At 39.8% G+C, this 12,375-nt stretch overlaps 1 pseudogene; it reads right to left on the reverse strand.

The window, feature by feature from the left end:
• The window catches only part of LOC103752471, a 23,252-nt pseudogene extending 22,830 nt beyond the window's left edge, over positions 1 to 422 (reverse strand).
• Between the last annotated feature and the right edge of the window lie 11,953 nt (positions 423 to 12,375).

A 12,375-nucleotide genomic window follows, 5' to 3' on the forward strand; every position in this document is an offset into this window, starting at 1 on the left:
GATATCTTTTGGTTTTACTTTTAACCCTCTGGTTTTAAGGAGTACCTTGAGTGCTGCCGTTTGTGGTTCCCTGCATTGTGGCGGTAAATTGCCCATTGCAGGAGGGTCTCACGAAGGGGAATTTGCCACAAAAGTAGAAGACGAGGGTGATTACCAAGAGGGCACAAAGGAAGCAAGGAAGCACTTTGAGCCACTAGGATGTAAACTGCTCCAACATGTAAAGGTGTATCGGATCCAAATGTCTTGTGCTCAGTGAGGGACTTCTGGAGGCCGTGACACCTCCAGCTGTATGCTCACATGGTGTCTCCAGGACAGGCAACAGGGTGACCCGAAGCCTGGGCTCTGAGTTCGGGGTGGATCAGCCCTTATGTGAACTCACCGGGATGAGCCGAGAGGGGGGAGTTGCCGACGTGGGACCACATGGCAGAGTGTGCCTCCCTGATCTAGCAAATTAGTCCAACAATAAAGATGACCCTCGAGCAGCTGAAGAAACAGACAAATCTAGGGGCCTACTTACTGAATGAACCAAGGTTCTGGGTGTCGCTAACACCATGGGCAGGGGTCCCTGTTCAGGTGCCAGATGTTGTGGGTTCTCCTCAGGCCAGCTGTGAAGACAGCTGCCGATTATGGGTGACAAGAGTCGTGGAGTCAACACACAGACACCGGGAGTCAAGTAGAAGCAAGCCCTAGGCAAGGTGCTGCAGGCTCGTTTAACGCAGGAGGTGGCAGGCCTTATATATTTCCCTTTTCTCCACCCCCAAGTCCCTTTAGTCAGTGTATCAATTTCTGATTGGTCCATGCCATGGTCTGTCAGCAGTCACTGGGCTCGCGAGCAGGGTAAGGAGGTGTGGGCTCCTTTTGGTGGACTATTTGTGGACCAAGAAGTGAAGTGAATTCTTGCTGAATCCCAGGGCTCTGGGTCCTTGCCATCTTTGGAGGCCTCCTTCTACAGAACTGGAAATACCTTGGTTCTGGCTCTTCTGGGTTTCATAGTTTGAATCGATAGTTAGCTGTAATTCTGATGCACTTTCCCTTGTATGTGACTTGTTGTTTTTCTTTTACTGCTTTTGGTATTCTCTCTTTTTTCTGTACTTTTGGTGTTTTTACTATGATATGTCATGGGGAGTTTCTTTTCTGTTCCTGTCTATTTGGTGTGTTCTACATGCTTCCTGCATTTGTAAGGAGATGCCTTTCCTTAATTTCTGGAAATTCTCTTCTACAATCCTCTTTAAGATCTGGTTAACACCATTAACCTGAAATTCTTCTCCTTCCTCTATTCTGCTGTTCCCTAGATTTGGTCTTTTCATAGCCCCCACACCTCTTGCATATTCCATTTCTGTGTTTTTTGTTTTAATTTTCCATAATTTTTGCTTGAGTGGTCCAATTCTTCAACTTTATCCTCCAGTGTTGATATTCTGTTTTCCATTTCATTCATTCTAGGTGAGGCTTTCCCCTGTTGCTTCAAATTGGCTTATTGAGTTTTTGCACTTCCTTCTTCATTTCTGACTGCACTTTCCTCAATGTTTCTATCTATTTTGTGATTTCATTCAGAAGTTTATCCCTATCTTTTAGTCCTTTGATTTGTTTGTTCATATGTTCTTTCAATTCGTTGAATTTCTTGATCGTGTTTATGATTGTTCTTTTTAAATTCAGTGTCCTGGGTTATCTCTAGAGGGTTCTCCTTGTAGAACTTTTCTACAGGATTTGTGGTGTTTGGTGGGGACAGAGTGTTTTGGCTTTCCATTTTATTATTTTTGCATTGTGAGCTTTGCATGTGAATTTCTTTTGTTGTTCATGATTCTGATATGAGAATTAAGTTGAAGTATGCTTGTATTTGTATTATCTGGGTGCCTAGATCCTTTCTTTAATGGTTACATAAAGCTGATTTGTACAGAGTTCTCTCAGATTTAATTTGGAGGGAACTAGTGGCTTCAGATCAGTTATTCCCACAGAAGCCCAATTCAGGTTCTTGTCTGGTCTACTCAGGCTTTTTTCACCACATGGAAGCAGGATCTGGGTGTTCTCAGGCAGTCCACCCTCTCAGGTTGTCTGCTAGGACCTCAGCCTTTGCCTACCATAGCCAGATTTGCCCTGGGGCTTTGGAGGGGCCTCAGAAGGTCCCAGGTGGGGGGATGGATATGGTGCAATTAGGGGGAAGCTCACTATAACATCTCAGCCCCTCTGTCAGAGAGAGGCCAGAGGAAGGCCAGGAATCAGCACTTTCTGACTGTCTGCTCAATGATATGTATTTATAGTGTTCTGTGTGTTTCTGGTGTGTGTGTGTGTGTGTGTGTGTGTGTGTGTGACTATGTATTCAGGTGTGTATATGTACATGGAGGCCAGAGGTCAACCACAGGTTTCTTTCGTTAGGATCCACTCACCTTTTCTTTTGAGACAATCTCTTGCTGGTACCTGGGGCTTGCCATTTTTAGTTAGGCTAACACCCAGGGATACTCCTACCTCCACCTCTCCAGGACTGTAATTACAATCACATGTACCAGTCTCATACTCAGCTATTTTGGGAGTAGGTACTGAACTCAGTTCCTCATGTTTATGGAACAGCACCTTACCAACTGCTTTTCTAATTTTTATTACATTTATCTATTTATTTATTTATTTTTTATGTGTGTGGAGTTCAGAGGATACTTATGGGAGTCAGTTCTCTTTCACCATGTTGGTCCCAGAAATCCAACTCACCCAGTCAGATTTGGTAACAAGCACCTTTACCCACTGAGCCATTTCACTAGCCATAGGAATGTTTCCTGAAATATTTTTTGGTGCTGGGATGGAACCAAGCAGTTTATGCATGCCAGGCAAGCACTCTACCATGGAGCCATATTCCCAGTTATCCTTATATTATAATTTTGATTTGAATTTCTCTGATGACCAAGAATGCCTAGCTGAGTGGATTTATTACTAGGCTCTTGGTTCTGTTTCACTAGTCTACATGCTTTTTTTGTGTGTTAGTGCTATACTGTTTTGCTATTGTGGTTCTGCAGTGCAATTTGAAATTAGACCTTTTACCTCAATCAATATTTTTGCTCAGGTTATCTTTGCAATATGGGGGATTTTTTTCCTTTCATACATTTTAGGATGTTTTTCACTATCTGTGAAGAATGTCATTGGGGGGATGGATTGATGGCTCAGCATTTAAGAACACTGGCTTCTCTTGCAGAGGACCTAAGTTTGGTTCTCTGCACCAAAATGGTGGCAATCATCCATATCTCCAGTTCCAGCGCATATGATGCCTTCCTCTGAATTCCGTGGGCATTGTGAAACTTGGGTGTACTTATACCCTGCAGGTAATACATTCATACATATAAAATAAAAATAATTTTTTTATAAGAGAATGTAATTAGAATTCATTCCTCTGCTTTTTTCAAATACCCCCCACCGACAAACAATTCCAAAGGTTTCTGAATTAAACCAAGTGTAGTAGTCAGAGAAGTCAACACATCTTTACAGCAGTTTTCTGTATTATTTATTTCAAAATGCCCCACACAACAAGACCGATGAATTTAGTGCAGCTCCTGGTTTCAGAGATTTTTGGCTTAATATGGACTGGAAAGTGTTGCTGAGTGGAGTCACTAAGCTAATAGAATCATAGAAACAGAGAAAACAGGGACCAGGAAAACCTTCTAAAGCACATCCCATTGACACACATCCTCCTGATGTTTCCAACACCTTCAAAAATATCACTAGCAGCTGAGATCCAAATGTTCGACATATGAGCCCGGGTCTCAGGGGTGACATAAGGTCTCAGTTGTAACTGTGAAATAGTCAATTATTCTCATCATTTTGACCTGTTATGAATTCCCACTTTGATCACCTATTTCAAAAGGAGGCATCTCTGAGCAAGGCTGAGAACTGTACTAGTCTGTAAGTTTAAACATAATTATTTAGAAAACACTTAACAGGTCCATTAATTATCAATAGTTTTTCCTCACCTAGGACATGAGACCTCCTCAGCCATGAGCCTTTTGAATAGGTTCACAGAACCAAGCAGATACTCCTCATGGAGCAGTCTCAGAACAAATCAGGAAGTAGTTAGTTATCCCAGAAACATTTGTTCCTCTGTTGCATCAGAGGGCATATCTTGCCTGGCAGTTCATCATTGTAACACACAGGGTCCAAAGCTGAGTGAAATCACTGATGACTTTTCTCTCCAAAGAGCTTGCATAGCACCTTCTGGCTTGATGCATGCTAGTCAACAGTGAGGAAACATGCAGATAAATTCCAGATTTATTTCTCTGTGTTCTGTATCCAAAGTGTGTTATGTCTTCAGGAAACAGAATCTTCTTGTCTGGTTCTGGTGGGTGATGAAGAGCATTGACAATAATCTGTGTTGTTTTGAGAGCTTCTGGTTCTCTCTGGTCAACAATTTATAGTGAGCTATCCTGAAACTGGTGCTGGGATTTTTATTTTGAAACCTATGGCTTTTGGGAGCAGCCTTGTCCACCCGCACAGAGTACCTCCATTCAAAGGCCTTTAATTTTCAATGGGAGAAAATCTTTGTCAAGCAAAATTGAGCACAGCATCAATAGCACATACAAAGAACTAAAAACAAATCATCCATGTAAAATCCAAATATTACAATAAACAAGTGCTTTGGAATTGAACAAATCATTCTCAAAAGAAAAAATACAAATGGCTAGTATTTTTGAAAGTATTCAGCACACTGCACCTTGAAGCAAATTAAAATCAAAACTACTTTGGGATTCCATCTCACTTCAGTAATAACGGTCATTATGAAGACAGCAAATGATAATAAATGGAGTTAAGGATATCAAGAAAAGGAAACCCTTTCTACTCTTGGTAGGAGTATAACCTGGTACAGCCACTATGGAGATTAGTGAGGAAGTTTCTCAAAAAGCTAAAAACTACATTCCCACATTACTCAGTTTTAGTACTCATGGGACTATTCCCAAAAGACTCTACACCACAGCGTATCACAGAGATACTTGCACATCTATGTTCGTATTTTATTCACAAATGTTAGGAAATGGAATAAACCCAGATTGTCATCAGATGATAAATGGATAATGAAAGTGGGCTTCATGATTGCCACATGCCTTTAGTAAGCTAATTCAGCTTTATTTTATCAATGTTTCCTAAGCTTCTTAAAATTGTGTGTTCATACCTCTGGAAAATTTATGAATCTCTCAGCAACTCTTTTTTGTAGAACATCTGGCCCCCACTTCCTGTTTACTTTTTGAATTTCTATAAATCATAATTTTACCTACTTATTGATCTCTTGTTAATGCCTTTCTTTCTATGTTTGTTTCTCCTTCTGCCTTGATAATTTTAGATTGTCTGTATGATACCTGCTAGTTCTTTTTGTTTAAATCTGCTCTTCAATGCCTCTAGTGAATTTCAAGTGAATTGTGTTTAGTTATGCATCCCATAGCTGAAGAACTTGTTGGGGTCTCCTTTTAATGTCATCTGTTTTTTTTTTCTGGTAGCATTACATTTCTGATTTTACTTTGGTATCTTCATATGTTCTTTAAAGTACACTTAGCATCTGTAAAAATGGGGTATTTCATGGACTGATGTATCTTCAGGATTCACTTCTAAATACTTGTTTCCTTAGTTTTGTTGAGTAATGTTTCATCTTTGTTTTTACTTAATTTTTTTTTATTATTGTGTTTGATGTGGGGGAAGGGTGCACATACTGATGTCAAAGCACAGCTTTGTAGAATTAATTCTCTCCTTCCACCTTTATGTACATTCCAGAGATCAAAATCAGGTTGTCAGTTCTAAACATCAAGCACTACCTGCTAAGCCATCAGAACAGACCCCATGGTTCTGTATGAGTATATACATGTGTGTGTGTGTGTGTGTGTGTCTGTGTCTGTGTCTGTGTCTGTGTCTGTGTCTGTGTTTGTGTGTTGATATGGGGCATCTGCAATTTGGAAAACTGTCACTTTTCACGTCTTTGCTTACTAACTTCACACAGAAGAATTTACCAGTAATGCCATCTAGAAAGTCTGGGGGAATAATAAAATTCTTTCTGAGGATGTGTCTTCTCACGGCTTTATGTATAGTTTGTACAGTTCCTCAGTTGACATTTTTGCCTTTGATTTTAATTCATGATTTCTGTCTGCTCCTGGATGTACACTGTGGTAATGTACTCTTCTTTTGGATAGAAAAAGCAATCATATTCACATTTGGGTTTAGGGTCCAGAGTCAGACAAACTGTACTGATTTCTAACAGAGTTTGAATTCAGTGAAGAAAGAGCAGTTCTTTCACAGCCACTAAAGCCAAGATGGCAAGTACATGTTGCACCCTGGTGTTTCTCTTAAAAAGGAGAAACTTGGAGTTGGGATTTTTCTCTCAGTAAAATCTCTAACTTGAGCTAGGGAGATACAAAGCCATGAACTCATCTAGAGCACTATATATTCTTATCTCTGTTTGGGGAATTTTCTCAAATCCTATTTGTCCTAGATGTTGTTAAGACTGTATCTTCATGGAGAAAAAGAGGGCTTAGGAGAACCTATTGACCAACTTTGTTTAAATGGCATATAATTTTTCAAGAGTAAAATATTGGGGATACAGACTTTACATCTACATATTAAAACAAATGAAATATTAATTCATATGCATTGAAAATCCAGATAATTTAAGTATATAGCAAAACTCAGTATCTGAAAATTCAGATAACTCAGGCAAGTATAAGATAGTGTAATAGCCACAATTATACTGAAGTTAGCAATAGAGCTGAAAGGAAGGACAGATATTAAATACCTAATAATGTATTAAAGGAAACATAATATACCAGGTGGCAGGAGAGAATATAGGCCCCAGTGGGAAGTCAATATAATTGCTTTGTTAGATGGAGATGATGCACCTGCTAAAATATCAACCAAGTATATGTGTTTATACCCATATGTTGTTATTATAATAGTCACTATTTAGATGGTCTTGCTTTTTGCTGTTTGTGCTTTTATGGTAGATGGAACCCCACTCAAACTGGCCAATAGCCCATGGAAAATAGATGATGTAGAGACTCAGAAGTTCAGTGCCCTGCCACAACTGGATAAAGATCATCCCATGCCTACCACCCCCTCCAAGGCTCAGGGACTTTTGTGGAAGAGGTTGAAGGAATGAATGTAAGAGCAGGAGGAAGGGGTGGAGTTTTAACTAGAAATGTCCTCTGACCACTATGCTGGCAAACTATAGTCACACCTCCTTCCCACACTCATCAAGGAGTCAAGGGGGGAGTCAGTTTCCCCTCCCACCCAATTAGTCAACCTTAGCTGCATGTGGGGGGAGGAACAAAGTATGTAATCTGAGAATACCAAGAGGTACCTCTCTCACCATTTTGTGCAGCTGTCTGGAGGTCACAGGATCTGTATTTGTGTGTGGACTTAACCATGCAGCTGTATATGTGGGGCACCCACTCTTCAGTAAATAAATCCCTAGCTTATGCTCTGTTAAAAAATTAAAACAAAAACAAGAAACTTAACATAACTGTGATAAAAATCACCACTAACACAAATGTTCGTGAAATGTGAATAAATTTGTGATTTTAAAATTAAATAATAACTATGATGAGGGAATGGTAAAGGCACTTGATGCCAAACCTGTTGGCCTGAGTTCTATTCATGGGACCCTGTTGTAGAAGGAGAGAATGAACTCCTATAAGTTGTCCTCTGACACAACTCCTATAAATTGTCCCACAATGGCACATGCATACACATGTAAACAAAGTATAATTTGATGAAAACATTGGATTTTATAAATGTCTTATTGAACCTACTAGAACTATTTCATTCTTTATCTTCTTGCTAAACTGAAACTGAAAAGTCAGTGGCTGTTGAAAATCATCCAGTAATAGATTGAATCTATGTCTCTCTCCTCCAAAATTCACATAGTGAAATGCAAACTGCAATATGATATTTGGGATTGGGAATATGGGGAAATAATTAGATTATGATCAGTGCCTTCAGAATGTGAAAACCTTCCCTCCACGTGAGGAAATGAGGTACTGATTGTGTGTAAACCACAAGAGGGCCCTCACCAGAACAGACTATGATGATCTCAGGGATCACATGTCCAGCTTTCGATCTATGTGAAATAAATCTGTTATCCAGTTGCACAGTCTCTTATTCCTACTTATGGCATCACAAACTGACCTTGAAGTGTCTCCAGCTTTGTTCCCCCTGAGTCCTGCTCCCATTTCCACACATCACACAGAAATTTAAAACAAAGTTCATTAATAGGTAAACAATGAGCACTTTCTCAAATCTGTAGCATATTTAAGCTACTGTTGGGCTCCAAAGGAAACTCTCTTCTAAGAGCTGATCTCACTCTAAATGCTTCAATGAAGGCTAATCTCAAAACTTGCAGCTGATGTTTTTGCTTTCCACAGAGTAAAATATATTTGTAAAGTATTTTTAGCAAAACAAAAATGAATGTAAGAAACACCTATAAATTTGGAAATGATTCAAAATATCTGGAACCCAAAAAGAAAAATTTTAACAAATGGAATATCAGTAATAGTAATAACACTATTTATTGAGAAATTATGAGAAATTATGATTTAAAGTCATGAATTAAGATGGTTTAGCCTAATATTTCTTAGCAACTACTTTTATTGGATTAAAACAGTTACTATTTCTCCAATTTTGCAATTTAGAAGTGCTCACAAGTGACACTGTGCTCAAATCCAGGAGGGCAGGGGAGAGAAGCCTACATTCATTTTGTGAGTCTCTTCTGCATGTTTTTTTCCTCTCTTCCAGACACCAGAGGGTGAACTTATTTTCTAACTGTGGACAAACTTTCACCTTTGACACCAACAATATAACCTCCCTTGGACAGTTATTTCTCAGTTTCTCTGAGCAAAATCTTAACAATTTCTCACTTTTTAAGTGTTGCGGTTTTATTGTGGATACCAGGTTAATTTACCTTTTAATATATTATATTGATCACATAAGGAGGGTGTCTTTACAGTGTAAAGAAATGTAATCAAAGGTCTCAGTTTGAAAAGGAAAGTTTTTTTACATCATTCAGAAGTCTATCACAGTGCTTCTGAAGTTGCAACTGCACAGACACTTTAATCAACAAACATTTAGTTCATGCAGTTTCTGAGATAATTGTAGCTGACTCAGGAGTATGAACTCGTAAATACCTTTCTAGAACCTTTAAATCAACAATTTACCTAAACTACAACATTGAACTCTTTCCATATCATAAAGAACATGTACAATCAGAAATATAGGATAAGCTGTTAATACAAACCAATTCATATATGTAGAAATGCTTTTCTACATACTATGACTGATTTTTCCCTTATAAAATTTACAATGATCTGTTTTCCATAAAGAGTTCTACAAAGCAGCTTTGATTTCCTTATTCCTGACTGTATATTATAGGATTCAGAGATGGAGGCATCACAGAATAGAAAACAGACATCAAAAAGCCCCAAAGTGGTGGGGAACCAGGAACTGGTTTCAAATAGGCAGTGACAGTTATGACTAAAAATGTGGTGACAACTATGAGACGGGGCATGCAGTTAGAAAAGGCTTTTGACCTCCCTTGTAACAAGGGCATACCCAGCACTGTGTTGAAAATGTAAACATGTGAAAACCATATTAACATCAAGCAGTGTTGGGAGCTATTAGTATAAGCACAGCCATTTTGTACACTGAGCTGTGGCAGGCTTGCTTGTTTACTTTATGACATTTTGCCTTGACTCAAGAGTTTGTGTGTTTTGCACACAAGTACTGAATTGTTCTGTGAAATCAGGAAGAATGTGTTGCTATTTTAGGGAGAATAGTTGAATGGCTGAATTTACAACAAGTATTTGACCGTTCCTTCACCCTCAGATAGAAGTGGGAAAAAAGAGCTGCTGATGCTAATTCAGCTAAGCAAACTGTGGCTATCTGATGTTCTGCTGTATAAAAAGGCTGAGCTAAAATAAACCGGGGCTGCAGTCTCTACTGACAGCCCTCCCAAGTATCTTTCTCTGTCTCTTGTTTGACTTTCATGCTCACTCCCCCTTTCAGGTACTGTTCACTGGTACTGGCAGGTCGTGCCTGATCAGGGACCTGAAAAACAGGGAAGAAGTGAAGGACAGTGCTGGAGAAACTTAGGTGAGTGCATTCAGTATGATTGGGGAGTGGTGAGTATCTTGGGAGTAGATGGGGCAAGGAAACAGTTGTTTGCTCTTTGTACATATGTTAAAGAATATGCTTCAGGCTGGAGGAGCAAAGGTGGAACATAAGCAACATGTAAATTTTTTAGACTTTCTAGAAAAGTTTTGTCCTTGGTTTCCTGAACAAGGTACAGTGAGTTTAGATATGCGGCTACAGGTTGGAGAGATAATGCAGGATTACAATGACATGGAGGGTCCTTCCAAAGTTCCCATAGATGCTTTTACACTGTGGGCTTTGGTCAGAGATAGTCTTGATCCACAGCACGAGGTAGAGAAGGCAAAGGAAGGAACACTAGCTGAGACTAAAGAGGAGAATACGATAAGCGGAGGCTTGGATAAAAGTGAAACCAAACTTTCTGCTCAGCCAGAGCCAGCTCCATTAACCTTGCCATCCTCTTATGAAGACCCCTGTCTGGGGCCAGAAGAGGGACCTCTTGACCCTGAAGATGAGTTTGACCTAGGAGAGGAGGCGGTTAAATATGATCAGGAAAAATATCCACCTCTAATTGCTTTATCTGAGAAACCTAACTATCGTGGGGAAATTGAGTAATTAAGGGTGCAATTGGAGGCTTTGAAGAAGGAAATGTTAGATGGCAAGGAGGAAAGAGCTGGGAATGCCCCAACACCCACTATCATAGCAGGATTAGATCCTCCTCCTCCCAGGCCACTGAAGGTTGTTGCACCTCCCATGATTTCCATGGTTCAGAAGCCTTCAGCAGGAATCTGGTACCCACTTAGAACTGTGCAACCCCCCCCCACAACAGGCCATTGGAGCTGTGGTAGAGCGAGGAGAGTCAGTGCATGGATTTCAAGTGTTCTCAGTTATGGAGCAAGTTGATCAGCAGGGAAATCCATTCAAAACCTCTTCAGGGCCACCCCAGGAAGCACAGAACTGGACCTCAGTGCCTCCACCTACACAATATTAACACCTGAAATGGGAATGCAAGCCATACCTACAGGAGTGTATGAACCGTTGCCAAAAGGAACAGTGGGATTGGTGTGAGGAAGAAGTAGTGTTACCATGAAAGGAATTCTTGTAGCTCCTGGAGTGATAGATTCAGATTATCAAGGTGAAATTAAGATTATGACTCATTTCCCCCTCAGAAATAGCTGTAGTACAGTCAGGACAAAGATTGGCACAATTACTCCTGCTCCCTCTGTTTCACAGTTGCAATAATAGTAAAAAAAAAAAAAAAAAAAAAAAAAAAAAGCATAGTGGGACAGATGGTTTTGGTTCCTCTGATGTTTATTGGCTACAAGCTATTAGTCAACAATGACCTGAGTTGGAGCTAATTATTAATGGGAAAAGATTTAAAGGACTTTTGGACACTGGGGCGGATGTATCTGTAATTTCAGAAGAACAATGGCCCTCAGCCTGGCCAAAGCATACTTCCATGACAAATTTGCAGGGCATAGGGCAAAGTCAGAGTCTGTATCAAAGTAGTGATGAGCTACATTGGAAGGACCTGGAAGGACATAAAGTTTCTTTTACTCCCTACATTGTGAAGGGGTTGCCCAGCAATCTTTGGGAGAGGGATGTGATAAGTAGAATGGGGGTCTCTTTGTATAGTCCCAATGAGTAGGTTTCACAGCAAATAGTTAATCAAGGAATGGTTCCATGAGCTGGACTAGGAAGAAATGGGCAGGGAATTCAGGCACCATTAAAATGTGTCCAAAATTAGATATGAAAGGGCTAGGATATTTTTAACAGAGGCCATTCAACAACCTGCGCATCATGCTGATGCTATTACATGTAAATCCAAAAAGCCAGTATGGGTGGATCAATGGCCTCTTACCCAGGAAAAAATAAAAGCCACTGAGCAGTTAGTGCAGGAACAGCTTGATAGCATACATATCAAACCTTCCAATTCACCCTGGAATTCTCCTATTTTTGTGATTAAGAAAAGGTCAGGCAAATGGAGATTACTGCAAGACTTGAGAGAAGTCAATAAAAAAATGGAACTGATGGATGCATTACAGACCAGTTTGCCTATTCCTTCTGCTACTCCACAGGACACTTTTAAAATTATCTTGGACTTAAAAGATTGTTTTTACACTATTCCCTTGGCTCTGCAAGATTGCAAGAGATTTCTGTTCAGTGTGCCTTCCATAAATCTTAAGGGGCCTATGAAGAGATATCATTGGAAAGTTTTACCTCAAGGAATGACCAACAGTCCTACCTTATGTCAAAAATTTGTAGCTCAGGCTATAGCACAGA

This window comes from Nannospalax galili, unplaced genomic scaffold, assembly GCF_000622305.1.
Source record: "Nannospalax galili isolate Female #2095 unplaced genomic scaffold, S.galili_v1.0 scaffold468, whole genome shotgun sequence".
Lineage (NCBI taxonomy): Eukaryota > Metazoa > Chordata > Mammalia > Rodentia > Spalacidae > Nannospalax > Nannospalax galili.